The 25,502-nt window shown below is 37.6% G+C and overlaps 1 protein-coding gene and 1 non-coding gene across 2 annotated transcripts in view; one reads left to right on the top strand and one right to left on the bottom strand.

Moving 5' to 3' along the window:
- Positions 1–25,502, bottom strand: part of LOC409707 (zwei Ig domain protein zig-8) — an 85,486-nt gene that overhangs the window by 32,971 nt on the left and 27,013 nt on the right. The gene's annotated exons all lie outside the window — the stretch shown is intronic.
- Mir985 (microRNA 985) lies at positions 9,226–9,310 on the top strand. Its single transcript, NR_034312.1, has one exon. It is a non-coding gene; the product is annotated as a microRNA 985 (primary transcript).

Below are 25,502 nucleotides of genomic sequence, written 5' to 3'. Positions count from 1 at the left end.
TTTTATAATTCGTCCTCGCGTCGGGAAGGAGCGAAATGAAAAGAGTGGGGGAAAAGAAGAGGATAGGGGTGGGGGAAGAAGCGCGACGGAGAACGAGAAGTACGGAGAGAAAGAGATCGATAGATGGAACGATTCGCGCGTTCTAGATTTTTCGACCAAGTGCTGCTCGCCGCCTTTCATTCGAATTACCGGCAGAGGATAAAAAAGGAGGGGGCGGAGATTTAACGGCGAGATTCCACGGCTTTGTCAAAAAAGACGGGGGAAAAAAAAACAAAAGGAGAAGAGAACCGATCCAAAAATTCTCGAGAACTCGAACAGGGAGTAATAATTTCGATTTTATCCGAATATATAACGAGAGCCATCGAATTCGAACGCTTCAAGATTCAATTTACGCGGTTGATAAAAAGTATTCGAATATTCGTTGTTGACAGTTTTTCTATATTTATCGTTCCATTAACAATAACATAAAAGTATGCTGCGATATAATGTTCCAAATGAATCCGAAATGTCGTATTTATGTGCTCATATATATATATGTACTTTCGAAGCAGGATTTTTACGAGAGCCGATATTAGAGAACATTCTTAGAATGCTGGAAAGAAAATCGCGATAAATAGGCACCGCCAAAGAGGTTATTTCTTTGAAGTTTTTACGTCTTCTTTCGCAGGGGCAAGTAGTATTCGCTCGAACGAGCGAAGATTTCAATCCGACGAATCCGACGGATGGATGAAACCGGACTGCACAGCTTTAATGCTTCTCGTTTCCCAGATCAAAATTCCTCGATAAAAATTTAGACCTTCGAAGATTGCGTTCGTTCATTAGTGGAAATTATATCCCCTACAACCTCGCATTAATCGTACGATTAATCGAAGCGAAAAGTGTAAATTTGTCGCTGAATTTTTAATTTTCCACGGATTCGATCTTCTTTCAAAATAAATTAACCAACCTCTCTTACGTACAATCTTTACTTCAAACAATATACATAGATTTTCTTATCTCAAATTAGATCGAGGATCGCACCATCTTGGGTGCGAGTTTCGTGGGAATTATTATTTTAAAAATTTTTGCAAACGTGGAACGAGATTAGCGAAGAAATTGACTGAATAGATAAATAAATAAAGAGAGGAAGAATGGTAAGAGCGAGTTACATTGACAGGAATCTAAGGAAAAAAGTTTGCTGTCGAAATGAGAGAGGCGAAAGAGTGTTTACTTGTCCTTGACAAAGGGCGAATGCTTAATAAAAACATCGCGCGAAACAACAACACGGAGTCGAACGTTTCGACGAATTTTCTTTCTTTATATAGAGCCTTTAAGTAGGTATACAAGATATAAAAGTTTTTTTTATATTAAGTTAATTTCGCGCGGATGAAATCGTTTCGAGTGAGCCGTGAGAAATTCATCGAGCGTGTACGGAATATATCGTCTCGAGTCGACCGGGAGAAAAACGGATATATAATATCTTTCGACGTATGTGGAAATGAATTGGATATACACACGCGGGGGATTTTCTACGCTTTAATTACGAGCCTCGCGCGGCCCTTCGCTAATTGCCTTTCGTTTTAATCTCGTGAAAGCAGCGCTCGAGGATCGACGACGACGCGTCGAGTAATCTTCGGCGCGAGCCGAACTCGTCCAATCGTTAAATTCCCTCCTTTCGATCGTCTCAGAATTTCGAACGAGGATAACACGAAATCGCGGATACGTCGCTCCGTCCTTCCTCGATCCCTTAAAGGGGAAGTAAGACACTTTTCGTTAATATTCGATATCAAATCCAGAAACTAATTCCGATTCGATCGAATCAAAGTTGGAGTTCGACTTAATTCGATCAATATTCTTATCGAAAAATATTAAATATGAAAGGATAGATTAAAATTTAATATTATCTTGATAATTCTAAAAAAAGAAAATTGCATAATTACAATTCGAAATTCAATCTACGAATAAAATTGGATAAATATCTAAAATCAATATCGAAAAATATTAAATATGAAAGGATAGATTAAAATTTACAAATTTAATATTATCTTGATAATTCTAAAAAAAGAAAATTGCATAATTACAATTCGAAATTCAATCTACGAATAAAATTGGATAAATATCTAAAATCGATATAATATAAATAAATAATTTCGATCGAATTATAGTTTCGAAGATATATTGTTTTCCTTTCAGAAGGAAAACGGTTTAATTTCAATGTGATAATAATACAAAATATTTGGATATTTCACCACGAGAAACATTGTAATATTCGACACAAGCAATGTTACGATACTCGCATCGAGTCAGTTATACGGCATATATCGAGTTACCGACACAACCGAGCCGAGGCGCGCAGGCGAAATTGCGAATCGCGACGGGTATATCTTAAACGCTCGGTTTTTTCTCTTTCGACTCTCGAAGGACGTTCCGTATTCCCCTTAACGCCGGGTTATATCATCCACGGCCGCATCCAGCTATTTTCCTCCGGGCACCTTCTTCAAAGTTAATGGAATTCATTAATTCCGTCTGACTGGAATCAGCCACTTCGTTATTCTTATTCAAAGATGGATTGCTCGAATGTCCGCCCATGGTATAGCATCCATTAACGGTTGAGCGAAGGCTTCTGGTTCGATCCTTTCTTTTTCTATTTTTTTAACTTCGGGTCGAGAGAGAAGGTGTTTCGTTTGTTACACTCTTCTCTCTCTTTCCGGATAAAATCTAATTTCCAACCAAGTCGGGATTGCCTTATCGCGTTAACAAATTGAAATATCAACGGGCGCAAGATTCTCTTTCATATCGTCGCGCGGACAATCTTTCGTTATATTATACAATCTCCTTCGTTTAACCCTCCTAACTTTTAACGATATCCCCGCGGCTCGCGAATTAGCACGCTCGAGTTCGTTAATCGATCGTTTCGGCAAGAGGAGCCCACCGAATTCCATTGTAAGTAAAAGTAAGTCTGGAATCGGCCGACAGAGGGACGTAGAGGTCTTTAAGAAAGGTCCGTGGAGGGGGAAGGCCTGTGTCGTACCGTCGAATGCGTCGAGTTTTTATTCGAGCTCTCCATTTCGTTCGCGCATTTACGTCTTCGGTTTATCTCAAATTCGTGTTTTACAAAGATTAAACGTTTTCGAGGATCTTACACATATATTTACTTCGAAGAAATTGTATTTTCAATCGACAAGAGTGATTGTGCGAACAAATACAAGCGTTGAAGGAATATAAGTACGAATATTTAAAATTTTAAAAATTTTCTCTCGACGAGATAAATAGCAAAAAGTACGAAACAAATTTTTGAGAGCGGGACGTGTTTTACTAAAAAAAAGAAAAACACAGACGATAAAAAAATTTGATTACACATTGTTGGCGATGAATATTCGTGTTGAGAAACTGTGAGAGAGAGAGAAAAAAAAACAAGAAAATAGATCGAAAATTTCCACGAATGAATGATAACGATCAATAAGAAATAAAGAAGGAAGATTTAATCTACCCTCTTAATAATACGCGCGCAATTCGAATTCCATCATCCGACAAACGTTGAAAATGAATTTCAACCAAATTCCTGCCCCGATCGCGCCGATTTTACATTTACGAATTTGTTTGCCCGCGAATAATTCACCATCTCATCTTTAATGAAACTGCTTGCGGAACCGCTTATACATACACGCACGAAGATACGAGCGCGTAGCCTTAGTTACCTTCGAAATGGGATTTGCGCGGATTATCCGTTCCTTTACACGTTAAATTTCGTAGAACTCGGTGCGCAATTTGCGCGTAACGATTAATAGGCTGCTACGTGGTTCGATGAGGAACGCAGTATCTGAGATAGCTGAAGGATCGTACCTTTTTCAATTCTCCCATTCTTTTATTATTATTATTTCTTTCTTCTGCCGTGCACAATTCTCGAATCACATTTCCGACTCTTTGTGCCGGAGACTCGATCTAGGCTGTTTTGCCTTTTCCTTTTCGAACGTAATAGCCCATATCGATTAAAATTAAAAAACATTTTTGTTTGATTATTGGAAAAGAGTTTGCAGTTAATTGGGTAAATAACAAAAATCGTTCGTAATTTTGTATCGTTTCATTCGTTGGAATTTTCATTTGAAGTTGCAATCGAGTAGCATAATAATAAAAATTATTTTAGAGAATTCTTAATACTTGAATATAATACAATTCACAGGATAATAATTTAAAAAAAAATAATATAGTATATTTAACTATTTTAAATAGTAAAAAATTTTTAAAATTGATTTTTGGCATAGTTAAATCCGAGTTCAGGACAAAGGTATTCATATTTGTACGGAGCGTGCCCGGATGAAATGTTCTACGAGTAAAAATAAGAGAGGAACGTTACGTAGATCTTTATTATCACGTTTTATAAAAGAAATTTACTTCAAATTTGACGTTGCAATACGAAATAATAAAAAATATTTCTCACTCGTTCGATAATCGATCTTCCATCGATAACGGTTAAAGAGAGAGAGAGAATTATCATTGTTTAAAAACGATCGTTCAAACTCTCGCTATTTGTCTCGCTCCGCGAGACTCTTGTTATCTTTTACGCGCATGCGCGCAACACACGCTGCCTAGCGAACAGCTTTGAAAGCAGGTGCGCAAGGGGCCGAAAGTCGGAGACAGTGTGAAGCTCGTAACTCGTCTGCGAAGAAGGAAAAGGAAGCATCTTATCCAGCGGAAAATGGGCGGCACGGTTAAGTTCTCCGCAGGCTTGAACTTCGCCTATTACCGTATATAATAAAGAACCGTTATTCCGGTGGCGCTCTTATCTCTATATAAGACCGTGAAATAAAGAGACGTGGGGTGGGGGAAAGGAGATGGGAGGAGGAGAAGGAAAGAGACGTTGCGCTGCCAGACGAGGGCCACTCTCGACGCGGAGACGGAGCAGAGAAGAAGCCCACAGGCTTCTGCAAACATTCCCGTCGGAGCGAAAACGAGTCACTTACGCGCATGTTACGGGAGTAGGAGAGAGAGAGAGAGGGAGAGTGGTCTGAGGCTGATGAGAGACGCGCTTCTCGAGATACGTTTGTCGCCGCCCTGATAGAAAAACCTCTCTCTTTATTTCATCGAGACAATGGGTCGAGGAACGTATTATAAGCGACCACGCTTCGCGAATTGGCTCTTTCCTCCTTTGTTATCGGATTTCGACGTCGGGATCGGATAAGAAACCCTGTGAGAAATATTGATGCGCCGATTAACGAGAGTCTACCACTCTCTTCTTTACCAACGATAACTCGGTACATTGAAAGATATACGATTTGGGATATATAATAAAATCGTCGAATTTTTTTAATTTTTAAGGATTCTTAATAGTATTTAAATTGTTGGATTGTGATTACAGTTTTATTAGGCAAATTATATTATATCTTTTATTATCATCGATAATACAACAATAATTGTTTGTTTTACTTTTTCATTCGCTGGAGAAAATCTACCAAGCGTTTAATATCTTTTAATTATAATTAACGTAGGTAAAGTGAATCAAAATACAAAAATACGTGTACGTCGTTGGATTTCCTTTCTTCGCATCACAAATGTGTAAAAAGATGTATCTTGTGTAATCAAGATGAAATAAAGTCTTTTTATATGTCATCATACAAGTTTTTCTCCATCGATACGTCAGATGCATGCAAGAAGATGGAAATCACCGCGTTTCTTCTTTCGAATTATTTATTATCATTATCAACGAATCGATATGACAACTCGATAACGATTTACGCGTAAATACGCGAGTTAAATCGTGTAATTTATCGGTACTCGTTCGAAGGAAAAAGGGCGCGCGATTTTACAAATATTTCGATATCCTATATGACCCGTTAGGCAAGCGTGTATTTATCGAAGTGATGCTTCGAAATTAATTAATAATATTTAGCGCGTTTCGTATTACGTCCGAATGTGAATATTGCGCTCTGGTTATACGCGACACTTTTCCTATCTTAAGAGAGACAGAGACGGAGACAGACCGAGCGAAAGACAAAGACAGACCGAGCGAGAGACAGAGATAGAGATAAAGATAAAGAGACAAAGACAGACCGAGCGAAAGACAAAGTTGGAGACAGACCGAGCGAAAGACAAAGATAGAGACAGACCGAGCGAAAGACAAAGACAGAAACAGACCAAGCGAAAGATAAAGACAGATCGAGCGAGAGACAGAGATAGAGATAAAGATAAAGAGACGGAGACAGAAACCGAGAGAAAGACAAAGATAGAGATAAAGATAAAGAGACAGAGAAAGAGAAAGAGATAAAGAAAAGAACAGAGACAGAGAAAGAGATAGAGGAAGAGACACAGAGAAAGAGAAAGAGATAGAGAAAGAAAAAGAGATAGAGATAAATACAGAGACGGAGAAAGAGAAAGAGTTTGATTATTTTTGAATCATACGACGAAACGTGTTATTAAATGAATGTGAAACAAAGTGATATTTATTCGCATTGTTTTCCACGATTTCTCAAGAATAGAATTCTACTAATCCTTGCATCCTTTCTTTCGCAATTAAATACGGGAAACGAGAAGATTTCGCGGTGCAGTTTTAATTTCGACCTTGTGGATCCTTGTCAATAATAAATTTCGGTTCGAAATCTATTACAGCCTTACCTGGCTAAAATTGAATCCCCATCTATATCGCGTCGCTAATAGACTTTAGAACCGGATATCGCTGATTACACGAATTTATATATATATATATATATATATATATATATATATGTTTCGACGGTTATTCACCGAAATCGAATTTTATTTTTTTCCCCATCTAATGGACTCGAAATTTTTCGCAGTATTATTTAAAAAAAAAATCGTGAAACATAATACATTTTTCCACACCGATATTATTATTATTTCCCTCGTAGCGAATTTTCGTTTCAAATTTTCCCTCGTAGCCATTCCATATTGTAAATTACTTGAAAATGCCGCGTTTCCCGCGGTAATGTTTAATTAAACGAGGAATAATTGTGAAAAAGGAAGAAAAGGAGAAAATCGATAATTTCGAATGTCGTTCGAAACGACGATTAATAAATTAAAATGTTAAAACGCGCTTTTACGCGAGAGTGACTTGAATTTTTACGGAATTGGAAAAATCGAAGAATTGTTTTTATGCCATTTTGGATCACGTAATTGTTTTAAGATTGTAAAAAAAAAAGGTTTCGATTTTTTATAATTTTTTTTTTATAGAAATGGAATTTTCAAAGATCTTTCGATTCTTGAAGAATTATTTTTTTTTTTTATATAAATTTGTTTACATACGAATTTAAAGCTTGAAATGATTCTAAAATCTGTATTCATCAAGTTGCAAGTTGATACAAACGGGCAAAAGATGTTCCAGAAAGCATTCGACCAATTGGATTCTCGCCAACTCATCAGTAATTGCGGGAGGCGATGTATAAAAATGAAAAAGAAATATATATATATATGTCCCTCCCCCAACGTGGAATCAGTTGCGAACAATATTAAAAAAAAAGAAAAATCGATTTCGATCAATTAATCTCGAAGAATTAATCATTATTCCCATCACTCGATTGAAGAAAATTATACTTCAAGTTTATTTCCATTCCAATTTTTATTCTCCAACTTGTAATTTGTGTAATTTCTCTATAAAGATGACTCAAGAATGTATATATCGTCACTCGAAAGATTATTTGCTTAAAAAAAAAAAAAATGTAATCCTGTTTTCCCTAATTTATTTCAAGTCAATTCCAATTTTATTTTTCCGCTTATTAATTTCTTCTCCATCTATTAATAAAGCGTCACGTTGAAGGTAGAATTCAAGAATTCTAAACAAAAGTGTTATTCTCAAAAAGTTATTTATAATTGTTAAACAGATATTTCAAAGTTCATTGAAATTACACAATTTTATTTGTAGTTTTATTTTTGAATGTTGCCAGAGGCACTATTTCATGTTTAAATTGTTTTCTTACCTATTTGTTCTCTTTCGCACACACTCTTCAAACTGTTTTATAACAGACACGTGCAATTACACGTTTTATTAAATGTAAATATTTATTCAGCCAAACCAGTTGTTCTATCGTAATAATATATATTATAACTATTTTATATATATATATATATATATATATATATATATACATACATACGATTCTCGAAGAAATAAATTAAAAGCTTCGAATTCTCGAGACACGTCCGTTTTAATAGAGTAGGGAAAAAACGTTCGAGAGGTCGATTGTAACCGTTTCCTTTCCGTCAAGCTCGCTTCTACGAGAGGGAGGGGGAATCTCACGGCGGCCGTTGGAAAAAAACGGTAAAACCGCGATAAGAGGCGCTATTACGGGCCACTGGTGTATGTTCACGAACGTGGACAGCTAGGTTTTTATTTGTAACTACGTCAGCAATGGATGGTTCGTGGTTTTCGGTTGGCCTCCGCTATTCCGTTTAAAATGTAAACCAGTGAAAAGGGATAAAAAGAAAAATCTTTTTCTCCACGCTGCTCGTCCATTGACTTTGTAATTTAAGCCGGCTTCTTTTCGTTCCATCGTCGTCCAGACAGACGACTCTTGTTGCTTTCCGTCTTATCCGCCCCATCCTTTATACGCGTGTCACGAATTTCATTCCTCCCCTCGAATCCTCCATTTACGGATTCGCGAAAAATCTTTGGATTTTTCTCATCTTTTCGGACAAGTGCTGTCATTCTCGAGGTCGAGGTCGCCAATAAACCGTGTTTATATTCAAGTCCGTTCTTTTTTCCCTTACGAATGGTTCATTCGATTCGCTCGTTTCGTATATATAAATACGGTTATAATTGCGAGGCAAAATTAAAATAGAATTCTAACTAAAGAAATAGAAACTTGGTTACGCTATTCCAAACTTTATTATTACGACTGAACAAGTTGTCCATATAACTTCTTTATCCTGTATCATCAACCAACTTCTCGAAAAGTATATCCAAAAATATTTTCAATCCAGATTGCGTTAATTCGTTAATTTAAATCGTTCCAGGAGGAATTGAATTATTTGGTTAGCTCGATGAAACGTCGGATTTTTTTTTTTTTTATAAGAATCGTTTCGGGCAAAAGGCGAGGAACGCAGGGAAGAGGAAAGGAGAAAGGTGGGGGTATAGATGGCGCTTAAAGAGGACTTGGCATTTCAACATCTTCTTTCCCCCTCCCTCCCGTCATTCTTCGGGATAATGTTTGTCTTAAGTAATAATATCCTCTTTTTTTCCCCTCTCCCTCCAAAATGTCGTCGCAACACCTCCCATTCATCTTATTCCGAAAGAATGAAAGGGTAGAAACGATCGATCGATCGACAAATGGCATTTATTACGTTTCAAAATGTTCCAATATCGGGCAGGTATTATTTCAGTAGGGCGTCACAAGTCTGCAGCGCGATTTTCGTTCCAAGGAATTCTTTGCAATCCCTTCAACTTTATGGAATTTTGCGATTTCAAGGTTGGATCACTTTGAATTATTTTTTCTTTTCTGATTCATCATTCTGACAATTAGAATAATAATAATTGGAAATATTTTCGAAATATCTAATTATTGTTTCAATTTTTTTTTTTTGCACAATTTTAAAAGAGAGAGAGAAGAAAACATGGAACATATTTTATGAAGGTGAAAGTTAAAAATACAGGTTGCGTATAAATTATCGATCCATCGTGTTGCATAAAATCGAGAAAAATCACTGATTGAAGAATTTCTTCCATTCTTGGACGACGATAACAAAACTCAGTTCAACTTTTTAACATTTTTCCAACGACGAAATGAATTACATACGAATCTAATTTATTATAACTCTTTCTTTTCCATTTTTGTTTACGTTTCTTTTTTTTTTCTTTTCGAATAAACATTCGAATCGGGGAAATATGTACGAAAATTCGACGATAGAGGGAGATGGAAAGTTTGATAGATTGAAATTTTTAGATGATGGATAGCCTATTCTAAATCTATTTCTATTGTACCTATGTTCGTTCGTACATACCGACCGAGATAATCTACGCGCATGCGCAGTTTCGAAAAATTTATATGTAACGCTCGAATACGTACAACTAACTTAACAATAATAATAATAATTAATTGCAGGAAAATTTGTCGGGAAAAAATTTCTCGATCAATTTTTGATCAATTTTTAAGAGGAATCTCTTGGTCACCAGATTTATACGGGCGGATGGAACGAGTTGAAATTTATGAATTTCCTTTCACGGGTGCAAGAAGCGATGCAGGATAGGGGATTATACGAGTCGTAAGTCGCAAGATGAATCGGTCGGAACTTCCTTCGCGGAAATATAACGGGATATATTAACTTTTTTCCCCCGCCAACGATTCTTCTCGATCGGTATCGAGACGTTAAGATATTTTTCCGAATTTATTGAGGGAAAAAAAAAAGAGAGTAAAAGATATACGGCATTTTTTTTTTATTCGTCATACGTATTCAAAGAGTCATCGTGAATTATATCTTTGAAGAGAGAAAAATTGCTATTTTTATAATTAATTTAAAAATATATGGTTCGAGAAGTAGATAAATGCATTTCTAATTTATATTATAATAGAATCCAGGTGAATAATAAACAAGAAATGTGCCAGGAAAACGCGATACAGAAAATTTTGTTGAAAAGAAATTTATTAATATTTCGTGCTCCTTTCTATTTATTACAGGCGTAGCCTTTCATTTTCTTGACGTGACTTGCCTCCACGATTCATGTGTCACCTCACACCGCTAATCGATTCCTGCCAATTCCCCAAAGTTCGTCAATATCGGTTCTCCAACACCGAACTTGGGCGAAAGTATCCAGAACCAACGTTTGATGGAATAAAAATTAAAAAAAAAAAAGAAATAATAGTACTTCGTTTAAATTTAATATTTTTAAAACTTTATTTTATTCGATTTGGGGGGATCAATGATGTAATCGTTATTATTTTGAATTATTATTAAAATATTGAAATTTTATTTAGATTTAGATTTTTAATAATATCGTTGAAAAAAAATTGTATCGTATTCGAAATTGAGTTGTGTTTATAAAATTTCGATTATATTTAATAATAGGAAAGTTTAATGGGACACAGTTACGCAATTATCGTGCGCCATGTATCGTTTGTTATTTGACAAGCGCACGCCACATGTTCAACGTTATCGAACGTTATTAATACCATTACGAAATATATTTCACGCGAAATATCGTACGAAAAATTTTTCACGATAGTTCGATTCGAACTAGGAGAGGGGAAAAGGAGGATGAGAGAGGAGGGGGTTAAGTGCAACGGTCTATGACGCCGTAGGAATTCTCACGATTGTTATTTATGATGGACGAATTTACGTCTAGTCACGGCGATATTTCAAGGGAAGCGGTGTCCGGGGAGCGGCGGGCGCAGTCGTGAAAAGCTATGGCGCCTATTCTCCATCGCAGCGAATCTTTTGGCTTAGCTCGCTCTTTTCAGCTCGCAGGGTGCACCGCGCCCTTAGCCGCTTTAACTTCCCCAGGGGCCGATTACATCGATCGTTTTATGGAACCAGTCTTGTTACACGATCCCGCAGGAACGTCTAAAACCTATTTCTGACCCATCCACGCCCGTAAAATATACACGCCCGCGAAACGAACAAGTTTCTGTTTTATCCTTTCCCCCCCCCCCGTTCTAATAATCGTCGTGTTACGTTACCTCTTTACATTTGTCGACGGATAAATAATTAATTTGCACACGGAAAGATAAACGGAGAGATAAATTTTATACGAGAAGACTTTCCTTTATGCATTTTCGCTATTTATTATCGCTATTACGTTCGAACTATTCTCTTCCGGAGAGAAAATTATAGAGGAACGCATTATCGTGAAATCGTTCGAGATTGTCCACTTTCTTTGTAAATGTACTTAATGTTCCTCGTCGACCGAACTCTTTGGGAACGATTAAATCGATTGTTTTACGGGGTCGATGGTATCTCGTAGTAGAAAATTTTACATTGAATTAAAAATTATTCTTCGATATAACGTTAATATACCGATGTACGAAGTTATATGTCATTATTTTGTTACACTGGTTAATGTTTATCGCGTATCCGTATACGAATAAATTATTCCCTGCGATATTTTCCGTGATTATCGAAATTATCTTAATAATTAAAAGGTTAATATGACAAGTAGCGGTAAAAATATAGATTCGAATGACTTTTAATGCAACGGATATATCCAATGGGAAATGTTAGCATTGATCGTTAGCTGTTTACAGATTCCCCGAGGAACAACTAATATTCGTTTCGCTACGTGTTCACTTCAATGCTCATCAAACGTTCAATTGCAACTGTTACTCTCTTGATTCGCGTTTGTAGGTTAACAATGTGAAATGAAATTTCATACGTTACACACGATCATTGAAGATTAATTTATGATACGTAAATCTATTTTTATTTATACATATGACACCATGATTTGAATTTCGAAATGTTAATAATTTTCAGCGATCGATATTACTTCGAAATATGTTTCTTCTAAATCGTTCGCGATACAAGAAACATGGAAGTGTTCGATTGAAACGAAATAAATTTTTATTTAAGAAGCGTTTACTTACATATTTATGTACCGTGCGAATTGTTCCCGATGTTTTTATTCTTGACGACACGTTCTTGACACGAAAAGTGGAAAAAGAAAAATGGAAGAACGAACAGAACGAAAAATCAAACACCATTAGTTCGCCATATTACTTACATTGCAACGCTGCGCGTAAGTTGATGCGCAGTGATCTAAATACGTCCTCAAAGAAATCGAATCCATCACGTTGACGTCTCAATTTTTAAAGCATTAACTTTAATCGAAATTCATTTGTTTTGTGAAATACGATCGTGAAATTAAATGTAGAGATACTTTCGGTATAAACATTTGTGAAGAACAGCAAAAAATATTGGAAGCTCGCAAAACTGTATTTTGATTGGTTACGTTAATAGGTTAAATTAATATTTAAGAAATGTTTTCATATATATTTATGTGATGTGTGAGATATGTTTTTATTTTTGACAGTACTGAATATCGTTAATTGAATATTGAACTTGATAATTGAAATCGAGAAGAAAACATAGAACGAAGAGTCAAACTCTATTAGTTCGCGATATTGCGCATCAACTTGTGCGCAGAGATTCAAATACGTGCTCAAGAAATCATCGTGCGTGGCGTCGTGTCGTGTCCTTTCGTTTACGTCTGTTTCTAGAAAAATCTTTCAATTTTAATCGAAATTCGTTTGTTCGTAAATTAATACTTGTTTGTGAAACAATTCAGAATTATAAAGAATGGGAGGAAACATTGCTGGAAAGCGAGAAAGGATCGCAGAACTGTAAGTCTTTTCTTACTTTAACATTTAGGTTAGATTACTATTTCTTCAGCCATATTGTCTTCCATTTTGCATGCATATACCCGAGTCGAGATCTGAAGATTCGATAATCAATTCTTTTCGCTGGTCAATCGAATCGTTTATAAACCATGATTGTCGAACGATCTTCAATCGGAATAGAAATTACAAATCTTCGTATTTAAATGACTACCGTGAAAAATGCGAGAGGTTTATCGGTAAACGCGTAAAAAGTTTTGCGTAATGCGAATGAAAGATCGAAATCCGATAGGAACAAAAATAAATATTTACGTTGGCTCGTCACTTGCAACCGGTCGCACGCTCATTCGGCTCCGTTACTCCCTGTGCGGAGTCGAAATTGCTCGAATTATTCGAAAAATTGGCCTGCTTCCAGATGCTCTGTGCTTTATTCCAATCGATTCTCGTAACTCTTGTTTATTCTCGAATCGGACTTTTAACTTGAACGCAAAAACGAAAAATAACATTCTCGTGCAATTTATCGATGTATCGATCGGCCGATATAACTTTGCCGGAACATGTCACGTGTTATAAGTAAAGTTCCTATCATAATCAAACAATTACGATCTCGAACGAGACTCTCGGTGTTATCGATCGATCTTCGAAGAACGAAATCTCGATGAATCTTGATTATTTGGATGAAATATTCAAGAGATGGACAAGTTCTTGGAGAATCGAAATTTCTCGATCAGTTTATCCCGTATTCTCATTCATTATAGCAGGAGTTCCGAGTTTACGATCAATTAAGCGATCGCGGGTAATATGGAATGCCAGGCACGTAGTAATGGCCGCATAAGGATCCGCTGGAACCAATGGAAGGAGAATCAGCGGTTTCGTCCAAACGACCAAGTGCCTTTGTATTCTCGAAGCCATCCATTATTTGAGATTTTGATTTATTCAAGAAAATCGATTCTTAATCTCGTTATTCCTCCCAACGATCAGAAATTTGCATTTGCAGCTCGACTCGAGATTTTCTCGCGTGTTACATTCGCACGTTTTCATCTTCCATCGAAATATTATTTAACGCGCGATAAAACGACGCGTTTCGCAACAAATTTGGCACGAAGGAGAGTGTCGAGTAGCCGAGACGAAACAAATATCGGTGTCCGATAAAACTCGTGGTCACATTTCACCCGAAATTTTAAAGCTAACATAACCACGTATCTACGTATTTAACGGAATGTCGGACGAGAACTTTGCTCGTTAATAAATCGTCCGTTTTTTTTTTTTTCTACACGCGTGGCCGTCCGGAAATGTTTTCTCGCTCGCAGTGCGATCATTTTCCTGTTTTGAACGATTTCATCCCCGCGTAAAAACCCATTATAAACTATCGAATGTAACCGGCGCGCGGGTTGCACACTTTTTATCATTTTGACCGCGCGTACGATCGAAAACACACGGTGCAACTTCATTATTTGCCGGATCTATACAGGCCCTTTATAACATTTTACGTCCAGAGAAAGTTTCTCTCGCGGAACATAAACACGTTGGAACACGTTTTGCGCCTGTGGCGGAAACCCTGCTAATTATTGAACTGGTTTTATGCTTTGTTTATGAGTTTCCCAGCCAAGAAATATCGCTTCCGCGGGCTCCATATTTTCACAGCGTGGCGCAACGAGCCAAAAATTTATATATATACATATATACATATATATATAAGGTAACGATTTTACAGCTTAAATTAAATTGAGACGAATTCCACGCGTTTGGAGCGTAATTTCGCGAATTTGACCAATATCTTGGAAGTTAAAACGTAGAAAAAAAGGAAAAAAACGAGGAATAAAATATTTTTGCAGTTTTGAAAAGTAATTTCTTTTGAGTTTTCCATTCAACAAGTTTGCACACGATGTCACGGACAGTATTCCCGATGAAACGTGAACACATTTTTTTTTTTCCCCCTCCCCCCAAACAAAGACTTGCTCGAGATCTATTTCCACGGTTTCTTTTTAAACGTTCCACGTAAAAATAATGCCATTCTCGCGCAAAAAAAGTTGATCGATTCGCCGATTCGGATATTTTCACTCTAAATTACCCTCCCCCCCGCAAAACGCGGTTTTTATATTCGGTTCCAATGTAGATAGAAGACTCGCATATAGAGTTTCGATGGCGAAATAAAGTTGAAGAATGAACGCGCGATAAAATTTAAGGGAGTCGAAGGGATATCCGAGCTCTCCTTATTTTAATCAGATCCTATCTATGCAAATGTATATACATCGGCGGCGTATACAAGCTGACCCCCGACCTGAGACACCGAGGAGGTATCCGATAAGCGTGGTGGAACTGCATATCCGATTTGGAAATGGAAATCGATACGGAAACAAGGCTGATATCGACCCGTTTCGGTTTCGACCCTTCCGCTCATCCGAACATTCATCACTTTGCTTAACGGACACCGTAATAGATTTCTCGAGATCTGTTCGGCTGGAACCTAGGCCCTAATTACACGGACTCCTCCCCCCCTCTCTTCTCGATGCTTATGACGCCCGCGATTGCTCGACTCCCCACCACCTCGCGCGGATTTCAACCTCGCCCCGATTGGAAAAGTTGCGTTTCGCCCACGCGTATGAATTCCTGAGTGATCTTCTCCGCGGCGGGAGGGGGGGTGGAGGCGGCGCGCGGCGGAGTAGGAGGGGGGAGAAGTAGCAGCGTAGATAAAAAGCGTTGGATCGTATTTAAGAATGTTGTTCGATGGAAATTTCGAATTTTTTTTTTTTTTTTTTTTTATGACGAATGGATTTATTTTTTTTTCTTTGTTTCTTTCTTTTATATCTGATGTTTCTTCCCTGTGTAAAATTGTGAAAATCATATCAGACACCTCTCTCCCTTATTAACAACCATGCGAAAAAATTTAAATTTATAACAGCGCTGCGAAGGGTAGATTTCGTTAAATCGTGGAAATGTTCTCCATTTCCGGGGAATTTTTTGTTATTACAACGGGTATTTATTCGCGGGAAATGTTTTCAAAAAATTTCACCATACGTTGAAAATATTTATTTAAAAATTCTAAGGTTGTACGTAAACCCGTGATACACTATTACTAGGGTGAAAACTAACGCTGTGATGAATTTTTTTTTTTTTTTCATTTTTTTCATTTTTTTCTCACGGCATTTATATTCGTTTCCCGTGTCGCATTTCATGGCGAACGATATAAATAATAAATCGTGCGCTGTGTGAAAATTGAATCGTTTTCATTCGCTTCCCGATCGATAATGTAAATAACGATAAATATCGGTAATGATAAAAATTCGATTTTTTTTTTTTTTTTGGATAATTTGACAATAATGACGATCAATTAATATAATATTCTTTCGATTATCGATTCATTCGAGAATTTTCTCGATCGATTTGTTCTACGATTCAATTCTCGATTCAAAATTATTTCTCGCAGTGGTTGTCAAAGTAACGGTAATTCTTCATCCCGAAAATTTAATTTTAACACTCCTTTCAAAAAATTCCCCTGAATTTTCCCCATTTGAAGAGAACGCAAGAGTAATTGAGTTTGCAAACGGTATATATTTGCCAACTTACGACAAACGTTAATTTCGCTCAAAGAATATATGTATATATATCCTTATGCGTGTGGATAATAATTTTCTAAGGGATTTTTCAAGTGGAGTAACATTTCTGGTAAAATTTAATTTGGACAAACATTGGTAATTTTTTTTTCGAGACTCAATCTGTTACAAAAAAATTGAAACAGGAAAACGCTGAAAAATTTTTGAAAATTTCGTTTCGTTCTAATTGATCGTATTTTCGTTTTCGAGTCAGGCGAATTTCTCTTCGTAAGATAGATTTTCGAATATTTGTCTAGATAATTTTATAATTCGAATTAATTTTTATCCAAGTTTCCTTCAAATAATTTTATTCAATATCGAAATTTTTGAATCGAACAAATATTCGAATTGTATTTTTATTACGCGATGAATTTCTTTCGCGAGACAGATTTTCGAATGTATTCGCGAATTTTTATTCTTTCAAATTTTAATCCAAATTTCTTCGTGAAATTTCGTGAAAGAATTATACTTCGTTGAATTTACATTTTTGAATTTACACGAGATGAGATTATCAATTTTTTTTTTTTAAACAACTCCACCCGACCGCAAAGGCAAATATTCTCGAACCGAAGAGGTTCGAAGATTAGCACGACGTGAAAACGGCGGCAATTCGAGCCTATTTCACGAATAAAATTACAGCGAAAGATGGCCCCGCGCCGGCTTAATTTCATTTCGTATTTGTTGCGTTATTCGCTTGACGCGGGCAAAATAGAAAGATCTGGGAACAAATAAGCCGTGGAGAGTTGAGCGGCGAGGAGGTGGGGAAGGGAGGGGAGGGGCGAGGCAGCGAGTCTCCTTCTCCCTCCCCTCCCCTCCCCTCCCCTCCCCTCCCCTCCCCGCCCCGTCCCTTTCTTCCAAGGAACACGAGGAGAGGAGTCTTCCCGGCTTCGAGACTATTCAATTTCATAATCCGATTTGCCGTACGATTGCGGGAAAGCAGAAAACTTTCGATTTATAGCGCGCTTTAGGACAAAATCCACCTCCAAGATCCACCGGTATATTCCAGGTTTGGAGGAAAACGCAATTTCCTCTTCTCGCTTCATTCTCTTTCTCTCTGTTCGCCCTACTTTTTCTACTTTCTTATTATTTATAATTGTAAATATATATAGAGAAAAATACTGGTATCAGTTACTCGTATCGTGATCATTGTTACGAAGAGATAAATTTCTTTGTTTAAAAAAAAGAATTCAGTCGATCGAATGGAGGAGAATCGAAGAAATATATTCGCAGCGAATTACCGTTGGATTGCAGCGTTGCCGTATCCGCCGCGCAGATGGTTCACGTTGCGTGTTAGATCCGGCCTCGGTTTTACCCCATTTAGCAAAGCCAACCAAAGCTTTTCCTCGCCGCATAAGCATAGAAAGTTTCGAAATGGCGACCGCGTTGTTGCCGCGAAATTTATACGCGTGCACATCCGCCGCCGCCGCCGCCGCTATGCCGCGCAATACTCCGCTTTCCGAGTAATCACTTTCCGAGTACGGGACGGAGCTTTCAGAAATAACGTCGCGGATAGGACTGCGTTTTTTTTTTTTTTTTTTTTTTTGTTACCGCTATCCTTCCCCCAATGCGGATACGGGATACACGCAAGGGAGTATAATCGACGGGAGGAAATTTCGCGCGGATACAAATATATTGGGGAATAATTGTTGTGAAATTGAACTCGATTGAAGAAAGGATATATTTAATGAAGAGATAAACTGTGTATGGATATGGGTCGTGTTCTTTTTCTACTATATCTGAATTCGCGCTTATTTCTTCAAAATATAACGAATAAATGATAAAAATGGATAAATTGTAATACAGGATAAATCGAAATTAATCAATGATTAGATCAAAGAATCTAGGTTAGGTTACGAGGTAAAGGTTAAAATTAATTTTAATACAGTTTTGCAAAGTTTCGCGAAATATGGTGAAAAAAAGAAAGTTTTTACTTTTCATACATTCGTAAAAATTTATATCTTTAATATAAAGTAATTATTTAACTTTAAGTTTAATTCACAAAAAGAAAAAAAGAAAAATAAAAAAATTTTCGATAATTTAAAACGATTTAAATTAAAATAGATGTTATATTATAAAATTGAAATTTTTAAATGCTCCAATAAATTTATAAAATATTTCTCAATTATTGAAATGTTATCGATCAGTTATCCGATTAGTTCTCTCTTTATATATACGCTTTTAATAAGCTTAACGTCATCACAGGTTATTAGCGACTTAAAGAAAATTTTACAGAGTTACTAGAATTTAATAAAAATCTCTCTTGATGCTCTTGCGGAATCTCACTAGATTAATCGACGGATGTCTTCATCGAGACTAATGCTTCCTTCTAATTTCATTATATTTAATCATTGATATGCTACATTTTTCGCATATAGCTTCCATCGAATAAACGTTCGATTCTGATTCGCGTTATTACCCATACTTTGTTCAATCCGTTTAAAACGTTTAAAAACGAGGATTTAAAATTTCAACATTTTGTTACACATCACACGATGCTGAAAATAAATTTCGTCCAGTTAATGCACATTGTTATTCGAACCTTTCATTCGAAAAGGGAGAACAAAAACGGAATCGAAACAACACGAATACACAAGTATATATATACATATACGAATATAACAAGAATTAATTTTCCATTTAGAGTTATTTAAGGAGGGAGGTTGATTAAAATATTTCGGATTACGGCCAATATTAATCATTCTTTCCCCCGGTGTGTTCGAAAGAAAGAGTCCATCGTTCCTTTCCTTTTCGAATAACTCGGTTTCGGGAATGAATAATTGAAACTTTCTCGAGCGACACCCGGTCCCCTGTTTATCCGCAAGGAACTGTTTCTCGATAGGCCTCCTCCCCTCCCTCGCAAACTTGGACGATTTATCTTTGATGTTTGTTACCATCTCACGGGCTACGCTTCAGGTAAACTTCAACGGCGTGGCCGATCCATTAATTAAGTTAATTAACTCGGAAGGCAGGTAACACGAAGCCGCTATGGACACCGAGTAAACTCTGATGTCGGACCGGATAGGCGACCACCGTTACGCATACTTCGCGTACGCGGCCATAATTACCATATCTGCGCCCCGCGCCCCGCCCCCTCCCCCTGCGTTTATTCGTCTTCCTTATCTCCCCCCCTCCCTCGAACTATTATTTTCGATCGGAAAAAAAAACTGGTGGTGTCGCGTTTTTTTTTTTTTTTTTCTCTCGCACGTTTCAACTCGGTCTTTGTCTTCTTCTGATCGGCAGGGGGAGAGTTGGTGTTTTTTTTTTTCCAGAGGGAACGAATTTCGTTTTTTCATCTTTGCCTATCTTTGCGCACGGGATATCGACTCCACTTCTTTTTTCTTTTTTTTTTTATATTTTTATAAAATAAAAATCCTTCTGTTCGAGCTCGGTTTTTTATTCGTAATCCTCTCTCTCCTCCCTCGATTTTCGAGTCTATTGGTGTTTTCTTTCCTGTTTTTTTTTCTCTCTCTTTCTTTTTAGATTCCCGAACAACACAGCGGGTGCAAGTTTAATTATTTTCCTAGATTCTCTCGAACGATGATATAGTAATTCGATTCTCAATAATCCTTTTTCAAAAAAAAAAAAAAAAGTTATTATTTGTTGTTTGATAAATAAAGATAATAGTAATTAATTCTATTGTATATTATAAAAATAATATAATAAAATAAATAAATATAAAATATAAAATATATAAATAAATATAATAATATAATAAAAATTAATTCTATTGTAATTAATTTTTTATATTAATTTAAAGAAATAAATTTTTTTTTTCGTTCATTGGTACAAGTGTTTTTTTTTTTTCATAGATTCTCGATAATTCTTTCTCAAGAAAAAGAAAAAGAAGAAAAAGAATCATTTATTTGAGTTGAGATGATGATAAACCTTTCATCATAATTAACACAAATAATTTAAAAAAATACGTCGAAAATTCGTCCATTCTTTCGATTCGCACGAAAAAGTTAAGTTGGACGAAATTTTTCCGTTATTGCACGATCTCGGCCCGCGTTCGTATACGAGAGATTGAGAACCGCCGCCCTAATGACAATATTCAACACCGGGGCGCTCGAGTTCTCGAGGAGAAGTACGCGTCACGAAGGAGAACAGAGTAAACAGTGTTGCGTGTACGCGCGCTGGGCCGGCAGTTGTGTTGCGGATACCGCGCACCGCGCGCTTATTCGATCGTGGAATTCTCCTCTTTCCCTCCTCTCCCCTCCCCTCCCCTTCCCGCGGTGTGACTGTCATCGTCGCACCGCGCACAGATGTATTTGGAACGAGAGCGTGGCCGGTGGAAATTTACCAAGGTGAAACAGGATCGATGGATGAAGTTCTCAAAGAGAGAGGGAGAGAGAGAAAGAGAGAGAGTCAGAGTGGACGAGAGTCCGCCGCGCCATTTCACTCGTATACGCGTTACGCTCGAAGTTTCAGTTTTCGGGTTAAGATATTCTCTCGCGCGACGTTTCTCGTGGACAATGTTGAAATCTTTGTGAATTACGATCCCCAGTTTCAACGCCCAGTTTACACAACCGTATATTGTGACAACATAGGGGGAGGGGGTCAAAATCTTTCCCACTTCGGTTCGGGGATAGAACGGTTTCTGAAATCGATAACACCTATCCTCCGCTGTTTTTTGCTTGTTTTTTTTTTTTGGTATTCGTGTTTCGTGCATGTAGAGTAGAAGGGGAAAAAAAAAAAGAAAAAAGAAAATCGAAGGTACGCGATTATTTTTTTGAACAATGAAAGAAAGATTCCTTTTAATTTTCTTTTTTTTCTTTTCAGATTTAAATGGGATTTTTAATGAAACATAAAAAGTCAAAGGTACGCGATTATTTTGAAAGAAACTTGCTTTCGATTCTTTTGGGATTAAATGTGAATCGCAGAAATCAAAATCGTGCTCCACTCGTTTCGAGAATAATAATATATTTTCTGGAATCGTTTTACGCATTTTTTTTGTGTCTGTGTTTCGTGTAATATATATATATATTAACGAAAGAAATTTACTTTCGATCATTCGGAATTGATTTTATCAAAAAAAATCAACTTCTAGGAGGATTAAAATTAATCCTCGTTTTCCAAATGCAACTTTTAAAAAAAAAAAAAAAAAGCTTCCAAAAAAATTTTCTCCGCACGATGTTCGTTCAAACAGTTTCCGCGACGCAATCCCGTTTCACTCTACCTTCCACTACATTCTATTCTAAATTTAATTCAAATTCCTTCATCGATATCCGCTATAAAGAACGATTATCCCCGGGAATATTTTCCCGGCTTCGTAAAAGTGGATCGCGGATCGGCCATAAATCGGACAATACGTTCGCGAAAGGTAGAAACTTTGGGGAATCTAGAATTTTTCCATGGATTTTATTTGTCTGCAAGTCGGTCGATTTATCCGCTCGTACATTTACCTTTAAATTCGATTTCCGATTTCGCAGTGAGAGAGAGAGAGAGAGAGAGATGGAGAAAGAGTGAGAGTATTTACGCCCCCCTTTTTCAAGCTTCTTCGCGCATCGATGCAATCGGCCGGCGCTAACGTAATATTCCCCGGTTCGAAATTCGCGCCCATTCTCGAGAAACGAACCAGCCATTCCGTTTACCTTGGCAAAGCGTCCGCGATAATTCGATGTCGCTGTTTCTCGTACTCGGTCCGCAACCGTGGCTCCTCTCGCGACTCCGTCCGATTCCGCACATTTAAATGAATCGAAAGATGTCTCTGGAGGGAGGGGGGGGGAAGATTATTCGTCTCGAAATAGAAAAAAAGCAGGAGTGTTATTTCTTGTTCGTTTTAACGATAATAAATAAAAGAATAAAAATTCTTTATTATATTTATATATAAAATATAATCGATACGATATATAATACGCGGAGTTTATTAATGATTTCGTGGCTCGAAAGATTCGAAGTGATATTCGGACGCAACGTGTTTTTGTAATTATTTAACAAAGTAAATCGTATGTAATTATGATAATTAAGTGATATAATGTAATAAAATAATTCTTTATTTAATTTTTTAATTTCTTGCGCAATGAGAAGTAGATAAATTATGTACTTATGTAATTATGTATAATTATGTATATATATTTATTTCATTACTTAATAAGCATATAGAACGACAATTTCTTCAATATTTACTCGTATAAATCTAATGTAATAAAACAATCCTCCTTTATTTAATTTTATCTTATTATAATTCCTTGCACAATAGTGAATAAACTCATATGTATATAAACAAATTATGTTTTCTAATATAATAAAACAATCCTTTCTTTATTAAATTTTATATTATTATAATTTCTTGCGAATATTAAATAAATTCTTATGTACATACATATATACACGGAATACTTACACGGAATCTACGTTATTAATTTTTCCACGATTTGCAAGATTCCTTCGACGTTCCGTTCGATTCGCAGCGCTCGTTCGAGGATATTCAAGCACGCGTGACTCTCTTTCGGATCGTTCGCCGGATTCCGTTCAAAGATAAGGCGTCGAGAAGAAGAATCGTAAGAGGACGTTAAATAACGTGGAACGGCGACGTCGTTCCAGATAAATACGTATGACGTTGGGAGAGGTCTCCATTCATAAACAAATCACTTTGGCCGTCCGTTTGTTTGGATTTGCAACACAATGGCGGATAATAAAGTACAATGGGCGTACGTCATCCGCACTTGGGCTCGTCCGCGCGCATAACTCCTGTATTTGTCGATACGGCCTCGACAATGGCGGACCCGTTACACGTTCGATTCTATAAAATTGTCGCGACCCCCCCGCGCAATCTGATTTCCCTCCCCCTCCCCTCGAACGTTTAACAAACCGGTCGTGGCCATTTATCCCCGCCGACTCATCCCTTTTCGACTCGCCCCTCCCCCCGAAAATCGAACGAATCGTCTTCGTAATTTCGGCTGATCGAGAACCGATATCGAACACGGTTCAAGTCTAAACTAAAACCGCTTCGAGTACATTGCGCAAATTCGACGAATCGAATCGATACGATATTACTCGAAGGATCATCCACTTTCTATTGGCGCACGTGTGCTGGTATAATATTACGAGCTTCCCGAATGCGAATCGCGTCGTTGGTGAATTCTATTTAATGGAGACGATCGGTGGGGGGGGGGGGGCGCGTCGAGCGTTATTTCTCCGTGAAAACGAGAGCTAGGGGAGGGGGGGTAGGAGGGAGCGATAAGTCGCGTTCGAGGAGGAGTGGGGCGGTCGGAATCAACCTTGAGAAAGTAAAAGTAGTTAAAATATATTTCGAGCGAAGTTGTTTTCGAGTAATCGCTTTATTAAAAATATGCTCGAGCAACGTTTACGTAGTTGCTCAGCTATTGCGGTCGATCCGCTTCTCGCGTAATCTCCACCCAACTTTTCTTCCCCCCTCCCCTCCGCCACAATTATTTCGGATTGCTGTTACGTTTCGAGGGAACGCGCTATCGAGGCAACTCGTCCGAGTTAACTTTATTCGCAACTTGGACTATTAAATTTTGCCCGTCGCTGGTTCCAAGGACCCGGAGTTTCGAAGAGGCAATAAGAGCCTTTGCCCCGTCACGGTCCGTCGCGAGGCCGGGCCGCGGCCCGCCCAGCGTTGCCGCGTCTCCGTTTAAATTCGGGAATCTGGAAAACGTAACCTACTCGTAAATTACTATCGGACTATCGAAAACGGCTCGGACCGTTCTCACCGCGTCACGAGTCTTACGAGGTTCGCCCTCGGCGTGTTATATTCGCTGTAATAACTGTCGATACACTGTCTCGATGATCTCAACCGGAATTTTCGAAAGGTGAAAGGTATTCGATCGGAAAAAAAGTGAAAAATGGCTCCGATCGAAGACTCGGCGACTCGGTACGGATCTCGAAAAAGCTGTTCGAATCGATCTATCGATCCTATTCTATAAATTATCGGATAGATATGGGAAAAATATGGATCGAAAAATGAAGAAAGGAGATTGTAGAAAAGATAAAAAAATTGTTGGTTAAAATTAAGAATATATATTATGATATAAGATTGATCAGAATTCATAAATATAAGAATCGGTTAATCTTTATATTACAATTTTGCAAAGTTTTCGTTATATCCAACGTTCCATTCGATCGAATCGAATCGAATCGAAGAAAATTGAATTGCCAGATTAAAATACAGGAAAGATTATCCTCGAGGGCGTTCGTTCTTCGAGAGGAGAACGTAAACGCGTCGTACGATCGAGCTTCTCTCTCCTCGTAGGAGGAAACAAATTTGTGGGAACGGGCGAATCGATATATCTATCGTTCGGAAGAGTGGAGGAGGCGGATCTGGGCGGGTTAATTGGCGATGCGGTCGGTAATTTTACACGGGCCATCATTCCCATTGAGGCAAGTATACGCGTCCACTGTCAATTTATCATATATATAGGGAAGGGGGGGGCCGCAATGCATCGCTCCTGCGGGAATCTGGGTCTCGTGACGGGACGCTAAACACGCGATTATGCGCCTCCATTATTATGCCAACCAACACGGGGACGGCTCTGCTTTCCCCCGCTGTTTGCTTACATCCCTCATCTCTCTGTCTCTGTTTCTGTCTCTCAGTCTCTCTCTCTCTCTCTCTCTCTCTCTCTCCTTTGTTCTTTCACTATCTGCGATTCATCGATCGACACACGATCGATCGTCTCGGCTTCGAGATCATCTT

Source organism: Apis mellifera, linkage group LG6 (genome assembly GCF_003254395.2).
Source record: "Apis mellifera strain DH4 linkage group LG6, Amel_HAv3.1, whole genome shotgun sequence".
Classification (NCBI taxonomy): Eukaryota; Metazoa; Arthropoda; class Insecta; order Hymenoptera; family Apidae; genus Apis; species Apis mellifera.
Note: the sequence above shows the minus strand (reverse complement) of the source record. Positions and strands in the feature narration are given on the sequence as shown.